The sequence below is a fragment of the Sceloporus undulatus genome, chromosome 1 (genome assembly GCF_019175285.1).
Source record: "Sceloporus undulatus isolate JIND9_A2432 ecotype Alabama chromosome 1, SceUnd_v1.1, whole genome shotgun sequence".
NCBI classification, from domain to species: Eukaryota; Metazoa; Chordata; class Lepidosauria; order Squamata; family Phrynosomatidae; genus Sceloporus; species Sceloporus undulatus.
Genome location: NC_056522.1, coordinates 159,908,966 through 159,922,266, shown reverse-complemented (window position 1 = coordinate 159,922,266; position 13,301 = coordinate 159,908,966). Strand labels below are relative to the sequence as shown.

General features: G+C 41.8%; 1 long non-coding RNA gene across 1 annotated transcript in view; it reads right to left on the bottom strand.

Moving 5' to 3' along the window:
• Window positions 1–5,468: 5,468 nt before the first annotated feature.
• The window catches only part of LOC121918886, a 29,807-nt gene continuing 21,974 nt past the window's right edge, over window positions 5,469–13,301 (bottom strand). The window contains exons 2-3 of the long non-coding RNA XR_006101333.1: window positions 8,380–8,482; window positions 5,469–5,647 (exon numbers count right to left, since the gene is read on the bottom strand). This is a non-coding gene — a long non-coding RNA (uncharacterized LOC121918886). The remainder of the gene's footprint in view (window positions 5,648–8,379; window positions 8,483–13,301) is intronic.

Here is a 13,301-nt window from a genome sequence, read left to right as displayed (position 1 = left end):
GCCTAACACTGCACCAGTGTAACTCTACAAGCTTGCACATGGACTGAGGCATTTAGGATGGTGTGGCGAGGACACTGTGGTGTCCGCAGAGCTTTCCAGACGCATCACAGAGTGTTACTCAGCCCAGGGGAATGCTTGAGTAAGGAGGCTTCCCAATCTTTATCATTAGTACAATATGACTAGGGGGAAATGCAAGGCTGAGAAGAGAATCAGTTATGAAACTGCACTGCTCCCTTGCTGTCACTGCTCCTCCTCCTCCTCCTCTTCTTCCCTCTCCTTCTTCTGGCTTTTTGATGTAGCATATATCAAAGTTAATTAAAATTCTACTGCTTAATTCTTTGAGGCCAAAACTGAAAGTGTATGACAACAGAGCCCTATGCGGTATTTCCTCATACAACCTGATTATGAAACACAAACCACAGTTCTGAAGAAAACTTCAGGGTGAAAAAAGAGTGAAGAGTAAAGAGGCACGACCAGATCTTTGAAATGATTTATTCCTGTGTTAAATTGTACATACACCTCCGCCTTCACCCCCATGATATCAAGGTGGCCTACAGAGCTTTCCACCTCTTCCATTTATTGTCACAACAACTAGCATGTGAAGTAGTCGGGCTGAGAGAAGGAATGACTGGCCTGAGATAACCCAGAGAGTTTCGTCATTCAGTGGGAACTAGAACCCAGGTTTCCGCAATCACAGTTCCACCCTCCAAACACTATCCTTCAGTGTCTCTCATAATCTGGCAACTACAGCTAGAATGAGGAAATATTTTAAATCTCTGTCTTAATTTTCATATACCTACAGATATGCCACAGTTAAACAAGTACAGTCGGCCCTTCTTATACATGGATTTTTTATACATGGATTCAAGCATCCACAGTTTGAAAATGTTTATAAAAAGTATAAATTTCAAATAGCAAACCTTGATTTTCCATTTTTTATAAGGGACACCATTTTGCTATGTCATTATATTTAAGGGGACTTGAGCATCCATGGATTTTGTTATCCATGGGGATCTTGGAACCAAACCCCAGCGTATAACAAGGGTCCACTGTAGATGTATTCCTGGGTGTTACTTCTTTAACAGAAAATTTGCTACCAGCAGCAAATATAGCAAGGAAAGAAGGGATAGGTTCCCACACCACAAAGAAAGAAGCGCAGCTCAACATGTTTCACCAAATGTTTTATTCAGCACTAACAATGCGTGTACTATTCAAATGAAACAACTGTGTCAGGTAAGCCTGGCCTAAGAACACAAAACTATTTTGAACCCTCTAGAGACATCTTTGGAGCTTCTTCCAAAATGCACCCAGGGATATTTCTTTCTGTTACCAGCTTTTCTTGCCATTTTGGTGGCCAGCGATCTATGCTTTCTTAATATGTTTTTTTTAACATGCTGATAAAGCTGGCTTGCTTGCTTTCCTTTTCTCTGTTTTGCTGTTCCCACATGCTCTGTAAGGGATTCTGGATGCAGAAACTGTTTGCCTTCCTTGTTGTAGGTAGGAAATACAGTCACAGTAGGATGAGCTACAATAGAATCCCACATCTTTTCTAGCTGAAGCCCTTTTGCATTGTTTACGGCCAACACACTACTGCAAACCAGCACTGAAACTCTATGTTTCTCCAATCCCCCTAATGCTGATGCTGCTAAAAAGCTTCCATGTAGACTGAAGACAAAAAGGAAAAAGGAAACGTTGTAAAAATCTTCTTTGGTCCAAAATACACTGCAGAAATAACCCAGTTTGAGGCCACTTTGTCAGACATTGAGCCTTCTCTGTCAGTGAGCTCTGGTGCCACAATAAACTATGATTCCCAGGATACCCTAGCACTGAGCCAGAGCAGTTAAAGCGGTCTCAAACTGGATTATTTCTGCAGTGTATTTTGGACCTTTGTCAAATGCTTTGATAACTGAGGTATGCATGTATATAGTAAGCTTCCTCTGGCACAAATGAGAACTAATTGCTCCCATATGAAATAATCGCTTTGGCCAGAATATTTGTGGCTGCTGTCGGACTGCAGAATCAATGCAGTTTGACACCTCCTTTGCTGCCATCTTGGGATTTGTTGTTTGTTGTGGCACCAGAACTCTCTACAAAAAAAGGCTAAATATCTCACAAAAGTACAAATCTCACAATCCTATTAGCATTGAGCCTTGGCAGTTAAAGCAGTGTCAAAGTGCATAAATTCTGCAAGGTAGATGCATCCTGTGTTTCAAGTTCCTGGGGCTCCATCACAAGGAAGGATTAAACTCAGTTTAGTGTGCTTTGTCTTGCCATTGATCACTGGAAGACAAAACAAGAGTTTCATTTGCATGTCTGGTTGCTGAGACATGCAGCTCCATGGGAATCCTGCCCTAGGAGGAAAATCAGGTCTAAAATGTAGTAAATAAACATGCCCCTTAATATCTATGACAGACTGAAGAAGTGTGGGTGGAAGAATACACTGAGCTTGAAAACTTTCCTTTGCTTGCTGACCTGGTGTTCTAAACAAAAAAAGCAAAAAGCTGTTAGGAGGTTGGTCAAGAGAAAGTTAATGGGCCATGTCTGGATGAACACATCATTTGTTAGGTAAACTACAGGCAATATGTTGCCATGGGAGTTAGAATGGCCAGGCAAGGGAGGTGATGGTCAGAGGAGATGACTCAACTGGATTTCACCGGAGGGCAGAGGCAAGATGGCTTTATAGGAAAAGAATAAACAGTAAGACAGACAGAGATGAAAAGGAGAAAGCTGACTTTTTGGATATTAGCATCTTGGGGTGCTGACTATCCTTCTGCCAATCTAATAGGAAGCAATGGACTTTGGATGCCGGCTAAGCAGGTTCAAGCCAGCCCTCCATGAATATATGTAGATAAGTAGGCATCCACGGATTCTGAACCCACGGCTTGAACTATCCACGGCTTGAAAATATTTGAAAACATTTCAACCCTTGATTTTGCCATTGTATATACGAGATACCAATTTACTAAAACACTGTATATAACGGGGACTTGAGCATCCCTGGGTTTTGGTATCCACAGGGGATACAGTAATTACTGTATTGTAATCTTGTGTGGTACTGCCATGACTCTTATCCAACAGAATCCTGGGATTTGCATTTTGGTGAGATGTTCACCCTCCAAATGCTACTAAGTGCCTGTATTGTATTACTGTATTATAATACAGGGGCCTGTATTACAAGGTACTGTCAATCTGTGTAAAAGCTGTATTCCTATATTTGCAGCACTTGGGAAAAGTGGGGTGCCCAGATGATATTACATACAGTGAGCCCTTGGTATCCATAGTGGTTTGGTTCCTGGACCACCTGGACTATCACCCCCATGGATTCCAAAATCTGTGGATGTTCAAGTTCCATTATATACAATGGCATAGCAAAATGGTATCCCTTATATAAAATGATAAAATCAAAGTTTGCTGTTTAGAATATATATATATATATATATATGAATATTTTCAAACCATAAATGCTTGAATCCAGGGCCAGTTGTATTAACTTTCAAAAGCGGCAAAAAGAAAGGCCTCAGTGGTGAACAGTGAGTGAGAAATGAAGCATCTCAATGCATCTTTTGGTCTGATGTTTTCACTGTATTTTATCTTCTGCTCTTTCCTTTGAACAGGATGTTCCTGGTGTGTTTTACCATAAGTCTCACTGGGCTAGGCGCTATCAATACTTTCTCCTCCGTCTTGTCAGTACTTTCTGGGGCAGAGACTATGGGAAGCCCAGAGGAAACAGTGAGGTCCAGAAAGTCCTACCCTGATGATCTCTTCTTTCTTGCTAGCCCTGAAAGTGGCCACATAGGGATCCATGGCCCTAGAAGAGCATCACTGAACACCAACCCAGAGGGCAATTTATTTTTTGGATTACTATTTCTTGAATCTAGCTAAGGGATTCTGGGAGCTGTTGTCCAAAATAGTAACTATTGTACCCCTCCTGGGCCCAAGTAACAGAAGCTGCAAATGAAGGCAGGATTTTTTCCATCATACCTGGGTAAAACATCAATTTCATATTAGTAGACCAGGGTTATTTGTGTGTTTGTTTTGAAGACTGTAATCCCCCTTCTTGCAGTCTGAACTGCTTACCTCCTTTGGACCCAGAGTTGGAAAATGTTACTTTTTGGACCACACCTCCCAAAATAGTCTGGGATGCCACTGGGTGTATCCACCTTGCCGAATTAAAGCAGTTTGATGTGCTTTAACTGCTGTGGCTCTATCCTACAAAGCCCTGGGATTTGCAGTTTGGACAGCTGAACACTAAAGTTCCAACTCCAGGATTCTAGGATTATAAAATATTCCTGGAAATCAACATGATGAAATTGAGGCTGTCATACATCAGCCATATCATGAGAAAGTATGACTCATAAGAAAAGACAATAATGCTGGAGAAGGTAGAGGGCAACAGAAAGAGAGGAAGATGACAGGTCAGATGGATCGACTCAAATGGGGAGACCATGGGCCTGAGTCTGCAGGGAGGCAGAGGATATAGGGGCATGGAGACATCACATTCACAGGGGCGCCATGAGTCATGGTGGACTCGAAGGCAGCTAACAACAAATAACAACAACAAGAGGCACCAGAGCTCTCTGACAGACCAGGCTGAACTACAACCCTCAGGATTCTGTAGGATAGAGTCATGGCAGTTAAAGTGGTGCCAAGCTACTTTAATTCTGCAGTGGGGATACACCCACTGTTTCCCCTAAGTTCTGATTTGACCACCACCTATGTTTGCTGATCCTCATGCCACTGCTGCTGCTGTGCAATGTGGATGATAATTGTGTTCTTCACGCCATGATGTCACTGAGAGCTCTGATCCCCCATGGCAGCTGCCGCTTGCACATTTCTATTGCTGGTCCTGATGCCAATGTGAACTGACTTTGTTTAGGCTGCTGCACAGCTGGTTCAAAGACCTTTAAGCCCATCAGACTCTCGATTTCTCTAGAACTTTTATTTTCAGTCTGTCATTTGAAATTTGAGAGGCCACCAGGGGAATAAAAGTGACAGAAAGCCGATTTGCCAGATTTCTTTCTCTCCTTCTCCTTGCCTCCCTCCCTTTTTTCTCAAGCCACAGTGGTTCACATCATGGTCAGTGCAGTGCGTGAGTCAGGGCTGCTGCTTGCCAGTTGCTCTCAGGCAGCTCATAAAATAAATTCCTGCGTTCCAGCGACTGTTTCATCCTGACAGATCTTTTTTCTCTTTTAAAAAGTGCACTGCCCACTTTCCACAGATGTTGCCGGTTTTCTGAGGACAGAAGAGACTTCCTGAGGAGATGCTCCCACCCACTCCTGAGGCTGCGTAACAACAGTGAGCCCAAATGACTAAGAAACACAAAAAAAGTAGCCATATTGGCCAAAGGAAAACATCATATTAAAGGAATACCAACCCGAAAGCCATGAAAAGATGTGCAAGTTTTTGTGATATCCAAATTTCTTCATCAGGCAAGAGATTTTATTAAAAAATGGGTTTGGGGTAGCTGAGATGAATGGAAGGATGAAACAAAAAGCAAAACCCTGATTTCAAAATAATATGACTCCAGAATGACGATCAATAACATCACAAATCCACCAAATAGTGATATCTTTGTTGGACCAACCAAAATCAACAATATACATGTTCAGAGCTCAGCTGGCTTCTTCATCTGGTGAGGTGTTACAAGCTAAACAGGAGAAAAAAAAATTGAAGATGTTACATAGGCCTGCATTTTGCTGTTTTTGTTCTCCATTCAGATGGTATAGTTGGGTCTCTCCTGCAGGCTTGCACCTCCTCCTTCTGGCCATGTGGCAATTGGGAGATTTTCAAAGTCCAGGAAATTTAACATCCATTTGCAACACAAAAAGATACGTCCTTTACAATCCAGTATGTCTCCACCCTGTTGTTTGCATGCTGTCCTCAGATGGAATAGAAGATGAAGGATCTGCAGACATGCAAAGGAGGGTCTGTCAGGTCACCTAACCATTTTCACTGGGAGCCATCCCTATACATGCAAAGAAGCAAAAAATGCTTGGAGACAGAGGGATGCTTCACAATACACAATTATAGCATGGTTGTTCCACTTTAACTGCCATGGTTCTATTCTAACGAATGTTGGGATTTGTAGTTTGGTGAAGCACTTGAGCAGTGTGGCTTAGAATTCCAAATGCTTCTTGCTTGTTGTTGTTGTGTGCCTTCAATTTGTTTCTGACTTTTAGTTACCCTAAGGCAGTGGTTCCCAACCTGTGGGTCGGGACCCCTTTGGGGGTCAATTGACCCTTTCATGGAGGTCACCTAAGACCATTGGAAAACACCTATTTAATTACAGTTATGAAGTAGCAACGAAAATAATTTCATGGGTTTGGGCCACCACAACATGAGGAACTGTATTAAAGGGTCACAGCATTAGGAAGGTTGGGAACCACTGCCCTAAGGTAAGCTTATCATGAGGTTTTCTTGGTAAGATTTGTTCAGAGGAGGTTTGCCATTGCCCTCCCCTGAGGCTGAGAGCATGTAGTTTGCCCAATGTCACCCAGTGGGTTTCATGGCCAAGCTGTCTCCAAAGTCATAGTCCAGCCTAGTCCACACTAGGCCAAGCTGGCTCATAAAATAAATGGCAAATCCTAGGATTCCACAGGACACTGCCATGACCATTAAAGTGGAATCATAGCACTATAAGTCTGTAGTGTGAATGTGCCCAGCATGATATAATGTACAACAAACTCATAGGGACACAGGAAGCTCCTTTACATGGAATCAAAGCTTGGAAAAGTTACTTTTGGGGGCTACAGGGGCCAATGCTTGAAGGAAACAAAAACAGATCTTTCCCTGCCATTCTATATTTCCAGTAGGACGATCACTTCTGTTGTAAAATGATTGCAGCATCTCAGAGCTATAGCATGAATTTTCCTTGCAACATTTCACAGATGAAAAATGGGGCACATGTGACCAAGCAACATCAGAGTGTGGCCAAGATGGCAACAATGGTCAAGATGACAAAAGTTAATCACAAGGAATGACAGATAAGTGAGGAAAGAGTTCTGTTGCCAAAATGACTGCAGCTTCTCAGAGCTATGACAGGAGGAACAGCAGTTTGCTTTTGCCTGAATCTTCAGGGAAGAGCAAGATTCTGCTCCCTCCTCTCCCTTGCCCTGAGTTAATTCAGTTCAAGCTACTTTTGCACTTTGACATCAGTCTGCAGCAATTGAAGCTAGCTGAGGACAAAGGGGGAAAGTGGATGGAGGAGGGAAAAACTAGGACATTTTAAAAGCAGCTGAAAAGGGGGAATGGCAGAAGATTAATCATGACTGTCCCTGCCAGATTGGAACAGTTGACAGGTATGGATGAATGATGCTTGGTGACCATACTAACCTGCCTCTTTTTATTTTCCTTTTTCTCACCAAACCCAGAGCACAGAGAGAGCAGGTGGATGGCTGTTCCCTCCCTCAGGACTATTCAGGGAGAAGGGTGGATTTGTGTTGTCTGCCTTTTTATAGTTTGCATCTGTGCCTCTTTTTATCCCTGGCCTGTTTCCAGATGCAAAACAAGGCAAAAGATACATATCTTAGGATAACAAGTGAATCTTGGAAGTGGCTCAACAATCATATTCCAAAACATCTACTGCATACATACATGTCCAAAGAAATATGTATAAAATCCAGTTTCTCCCTACAGTCAGCAGGAAATACATGATTTAAACTCTAGTATCTGTTGGAGGTGTGGCAGGAAATGGGCACAAATGCTCCCCTGGGAGGCTTCGAGGATCTTGTTTGGCTACATTTAAAGCTGCTTCTTTACACCCAGACTCCCCTTCAGACTCCTCTTGTTTGGGTCAGGCTGGGTAAATTTTGGTTAAAAGACTTAGCATTCTGCTACTTGTGTGTGACTCCCATTACGTTGTTTACCAGTCGTCTGATCGAGCAATAGCGCAAGCAAAATAAAATGACAGAGGAGCCAGTGATCCAAGCAACACCTCCTCCTTGGTTTCTCTTCACAAAAGCAAGGTTGAGAGGGAAACTATTTTGATGCAATCTGCGGCCGTTACACATCCTTTCCTAAAGCCACTGGAATAGACACTGTGATGACATCAGAATTTTCAGTCTACAAAGTTGTGCAGGAGCTATTCACACATGTTTTTCATATTGGAAGAAGGAAGAGGAGAGGAGGAAGAAGAGTCCTACTCTACGTTTTTAAGATTTCCACCTTCGCTTTTAACATTCCAGCAGAGCATTTTTCTCCACTTCGCTGGTTTCTACAATTTTTTTTAAAAATGAGCAATAACATGTGAGAAATAATGAATTGGTCTGAGTTTCACATTAACTCAGTTCTAAAAGACAGCCTTTCCATATTAAGATTATTTATTTATTTAGATTCCAAAGCCCAGATGTTTATAGAGAAATAAAATGCACACAGGCTCACCTGCACAGGGTTAGAAGTCCATCTTAGTCCCAGGTCTTCCCCTCACATGGCATATGATCAAACTTTCTGCCTTGTTTTCAGAGTCATATTGGATGAACAGTACCTTTAAGAGATGGAAGGTACAAGATGAGCCTCCCTTCTCCAAAATGCTTGGGACCAGAACTGTTTTGGATTTCAGATTTTTTCAGATTTTGAAACATTTGCATATATATAATAAGATACCTTGGAGACAAAACCCAGTTCTAAACATGAAATGCATTTATGTTTTGCATAAACAAAATATAAATGACTATACACATATCCCAAATGTACTTTTTAATACATTACTTTTAATAATTTTGTACATGAAACAAAATTTGTGTACAGTCAGCCCTCCATATCCATGGATTCAAGCATCCATAGAAAATATTTTTAAATATATAAGTTTCAGTAATCAAACCTTGATTTTGCCATTTTATATAAAGGACACAATTTTGCTATCATTGTATTCAATGAGACTTCAGCATCCACACATTTTGGTATCCACAGGGGGTCCTGGAACCAAACTCCAGTAGATACCAAGGGCCCACCGTACATTGAGCCATCAGAAAACAAAAGTGTCACTATCTCACCGATGTGGACCGTTTGGGGATTTTGGAATCTTTCAGATTTCAGAATTCTGGATATGGGAGATCTAACCAGTGGACTTCATCACACATTGTAATACGCAATCAGGGGGGAATATTATCACACCCCTGCACACTTTTCCCATTCGTGTCCCATGCATAAACTGTAATGGACACATAACTGGGTAATAACAGGAGTTTCCGTTATTACCCAATGACGCTTCTATTACAGTTTATGCACTATGACTATGTGGGAGCAACTCCCACGAAGTGTGGCTTCCTTTCCTGATCAGTCTGGTGGCAATTTTGAGCCTCTGGTACACTCACTAAACATCTTTACAATGGATGTAGATTATTATTATTTTCTTTGTAATGCCCCACTTTTACCATTGGTGTCAAAAACAATCAGCAGATAGTGACACTTCCAAGCAAGACAAAAGCTGACGCAACATAATTGGGCCCTTCTGGGCTACTGGCCCCAGTAATCTGTACCAGCATCCCCCAGCATCCCTACATCTAATGTGCCTTTTATTATAAGCATTTGTGAGTCTGAATTTGGAAAATTATACCATTCACTTCCAATGAAAAGAATAAATAACATTAGCTGCCAGACTGAACACAGATGAATGCGAAATGTAGTGAGCCTTTATGCAGAGTTAGTGATGACCAATTTATTTAATTACAGTGTACATTATTTACAGTAATGCAGATCTTTTTGGACAGTTACCAGCATTAGAGGAAATAAAAAGCATATGTGCTCATCTGTACTGGTCTATCCCAGATATGAAGAACCTCTAGCAACAACAACAACAACACCCAATTTGATATTTAGGATAATACAGTCTTTGTGTGTGTGTGTGTGTGTGTGTGTGTGTGTGTGTGTGTGTGTGTAATTCTATAGAATGAGTTGGGCATAGGATGCAGTCCCTGCACCCCACTTTTGTAGCCTCTGAAGCCCTCTACCAGCCCCCCAAATCTCCCAACCTCCCAATTAAAAAAAAATAGCATGATTTTTAGGCAATATTTGCCCCCAGATCACACAGAAAGCTCTCCAAATGGATGAAAATATGCAAAAATGCCTTCCACAAGCATCCCAGAATTCTATACTTGTCCCAAATAACTCCATTTTTCTTCTGTAGTCCCTCTCAAAATGGCAACAAGGAGGGATGCGATCAAGGTTACTTCCTTTGCCATTTTGAGAGGGATTTCAGGAGAAAACAGAGCTTTTAGGAGTGGTGCAGCCCTAAGGAGGGAGGAATTGGCCCCCGGTTCCACCATAGTTGCCCATCCCATTATAGATCCTCTTGAACTGGGCATAGTTTAGTGCACCAGCATGGCTTAATTTATCTTTAGGGGTACACTAAGAAAGAAAGGGAGGGTGATAAATATCCTGCAACCTTGAAAACCACCTACTTTTGAATTTGACAATAATAATAATAATAATAATAATAATAATAATAATAATAATAATAATTTATTTGTATCCCGTCTCTCCCATTTAAGAAGTTGACATCACCACCATTGAGTCATGTGCCTAATTGCCTTTCCCCCCTGTGTAGGTTAACAGCTCTCAACAGGAAAAAGATGCCTTAATTCTGCTTTTAGTTTCATCATGAAGTAGCTGCTGAGCTTTGATGGGACCCAGAGTCCTACTGCTGAACATCATTTGAAAACGCTGATTTAAATCACCAGCCAAAACAGCTGATTTTCAGTCAATGCTCTCTTTGTCATACAGAGATTTCGCAAAACAAACTGTGCACTGACTACTTCTGGGCGCCACAATTCAGAAAGGACATTGAGAAACTGGAGCGTGTCCAAAGGAGGGCGACAAAAATGGTGAAAGGTCTGGAAACCATGCCCTATGAGGAACGACTTAGGGAGCTGGGGATGTTTAGCCTGGAGAAAAGAAGGTTAAGAGGTGATATGATCGCCCTGTTTAAATATTTGAAGGGATGTCATATTGAAGAGGGAGCAAGCTTGTTTTCTGCTGCTCCAGAGAACAGGACCCGGAACAATGGATGCAAGCTGCAGGAAAAGAGATTCCACCTGAACATTAGGAGGAACTTCCTGACAGTTAGGGCTGTTCGACAATGGAATGCACTCCCTCGGAGGGTGATAGAGTCTCCTTCCTTGGAGGTCTTTAAACAGAGGCTGGATGGCCATCTGTCAGGGATGCTTTGATTTGGATTTCCTGCATGGCAGGGGGTTGGACTGGATGGCCCTAGTGGTCTCTTCCAACTCTATGATTCTATGATTCTATGATTCTACTTGGTGAATCACACTGGGGTGAATCCAACTTCTTTTTCGACTAGCAAGAGCATTCCCCAAACGGAGCCCTTCTAAGAGTGTCCCACACACACTGGTGGGAAATGTGGGTGGAAGAGTAGACTTTGCCAATTCCCTTGGCACCTCCAGTGCTTCTGGAGGAGATTTGCAGGAGACACAGGACACCACAGCTGGAATTCACTAGAATTATGCATTTTTTATTTGTCTAGGGGTTATGTAGGGACTGTGAAAGTCCTCCAGTCCTTGTTTACTGGTAGATATGCATTTACCCCTCCAGTACCTGGGGGAATTGCAACAGGGACCCTGCTTCTAACCATCACACCAGAGATTGCTCATCAAAAGAGGTGGAAATGTTGGTCTGCTGCTTCTCAATTGATATGGGAACAGATCCCTATTGCTTGCAGCAGCTGCAGTCCAGTAAGTGACAATGAAGGCAGGGATCAGGCTGGGAGATACTACTCCACTATGTTATTTATTTGTTTATTCAAATCCCACTTTCCCCCCAGGATTTGGACCCAAAGCAGCTTACAGTCTAAAAAGCACAGTACAGTCAAAAACGTACAAAATTGACAATTAGAATGGTATTAAACTATTACAGTATTAAAAAGATCATTCATGTCAACATCGGATACAGCTTTAAAAAGATAAAATCACTGAAAACACCATACACTTTAAAACAATACACCATCCCCAATACTTTCTTTTTAAAAAAATTGTTTTAAATGCTTGTCTAAACAAAAAGATTGTCACAAGGAGAACAAGAAGGGGCCTGTTTTGGCCTCCCCGAGAAGGGAGTTCCAGAATCTGGGGACAACCACCAAGAAGTCCCTCTCTTGTTTCCCCACCAACTGCGCTTGTGATGGTGGTAACCAAAGTGGTTTGGTAGCTAAGCAGGTGATACAGAATTCTGGCCTACCATAAGAAGGAGGGAATGAGCCAAAATCCTCTTCTTCCAAGTTCAGCCAGTGGAAAAATTCCTCTGGATCAAAAGCTTTGCACTGATGTCTGGGGATCTTCCAGTTATCTAAATTACACTTAGGGCTTTATCACATACGGCTTTTAAACTGCCATCAAAATTGTGATACCTTTTGCACTATGTCGTATCCGTTTTGTCTCTGCCTTGACCTTGAATCATTGTTAGAGTCCACCTTGCCATTGACAAAGAAAAAGTGTCAATGAGCTCCCAATCTTGCTGGTATAGTGTTAGTCTTCAGGTGTGATAACTTACTCCTGCCACAGTTCCAGGACTGGATAGTCATTTGGTGTCAATGGCCCTCCCTCACTATTTCAGTACAGCCTTTTAAAAAACTTACTTTTCTTTTAATTATTTTGGCTGGATTTTGTTGTTGTTGTTGTTAAATCATATTAGCATAACTCTGGAATTGCATTAAAAACAATATATACACACAAAAACAGCAGACTGGGTAGGGTATAGGACATGAAGTCAGGGTTAAGGGTAAGGGCAGAAGAGAGCATACACAACCAGCAACAGTCTGCTTACGCTATTGTAGAGACATGCAATAGGGAGTGCTCCCAAACTGGTATGTATGCATTTCATTTCATTTCATTAACATGACTGTGGCAAGAATGGGGATTCTGTGATATATCATCATCACCATCACCATCACCATCATCATCATCATCATCATCATCATCATCATCATCTTCTTCTCATATTTTATATCTCTCTTTTCTCCCAATATAGGGACTCAAGGCGGCAAAGTCCTTTGATGATTTATCCTTTATTCAAGAATTGAGTTAAGTTGTGTTACAGTGAGAATTGGCCCAAGATTGCCTATTTCAGTCAAAATCCATCAAAAGGCTGAGGTAAAAGACAAGATGGCACCCCTCCATTCCATGTTGGAGTAAGTGATGGGAATTGCAGTGGAATCTTATCAAAAGTGGATTTGCTGTTCCAAATCCTTCTTGAGTGTTGCCTTCTTCCATCTCCATGGTTGCTACTGCAGGCATGGGCAGTTGTAGCAGAAGTGCCTTCAAGTCACCTGTCAACTTATGGTTACCTCATTAATT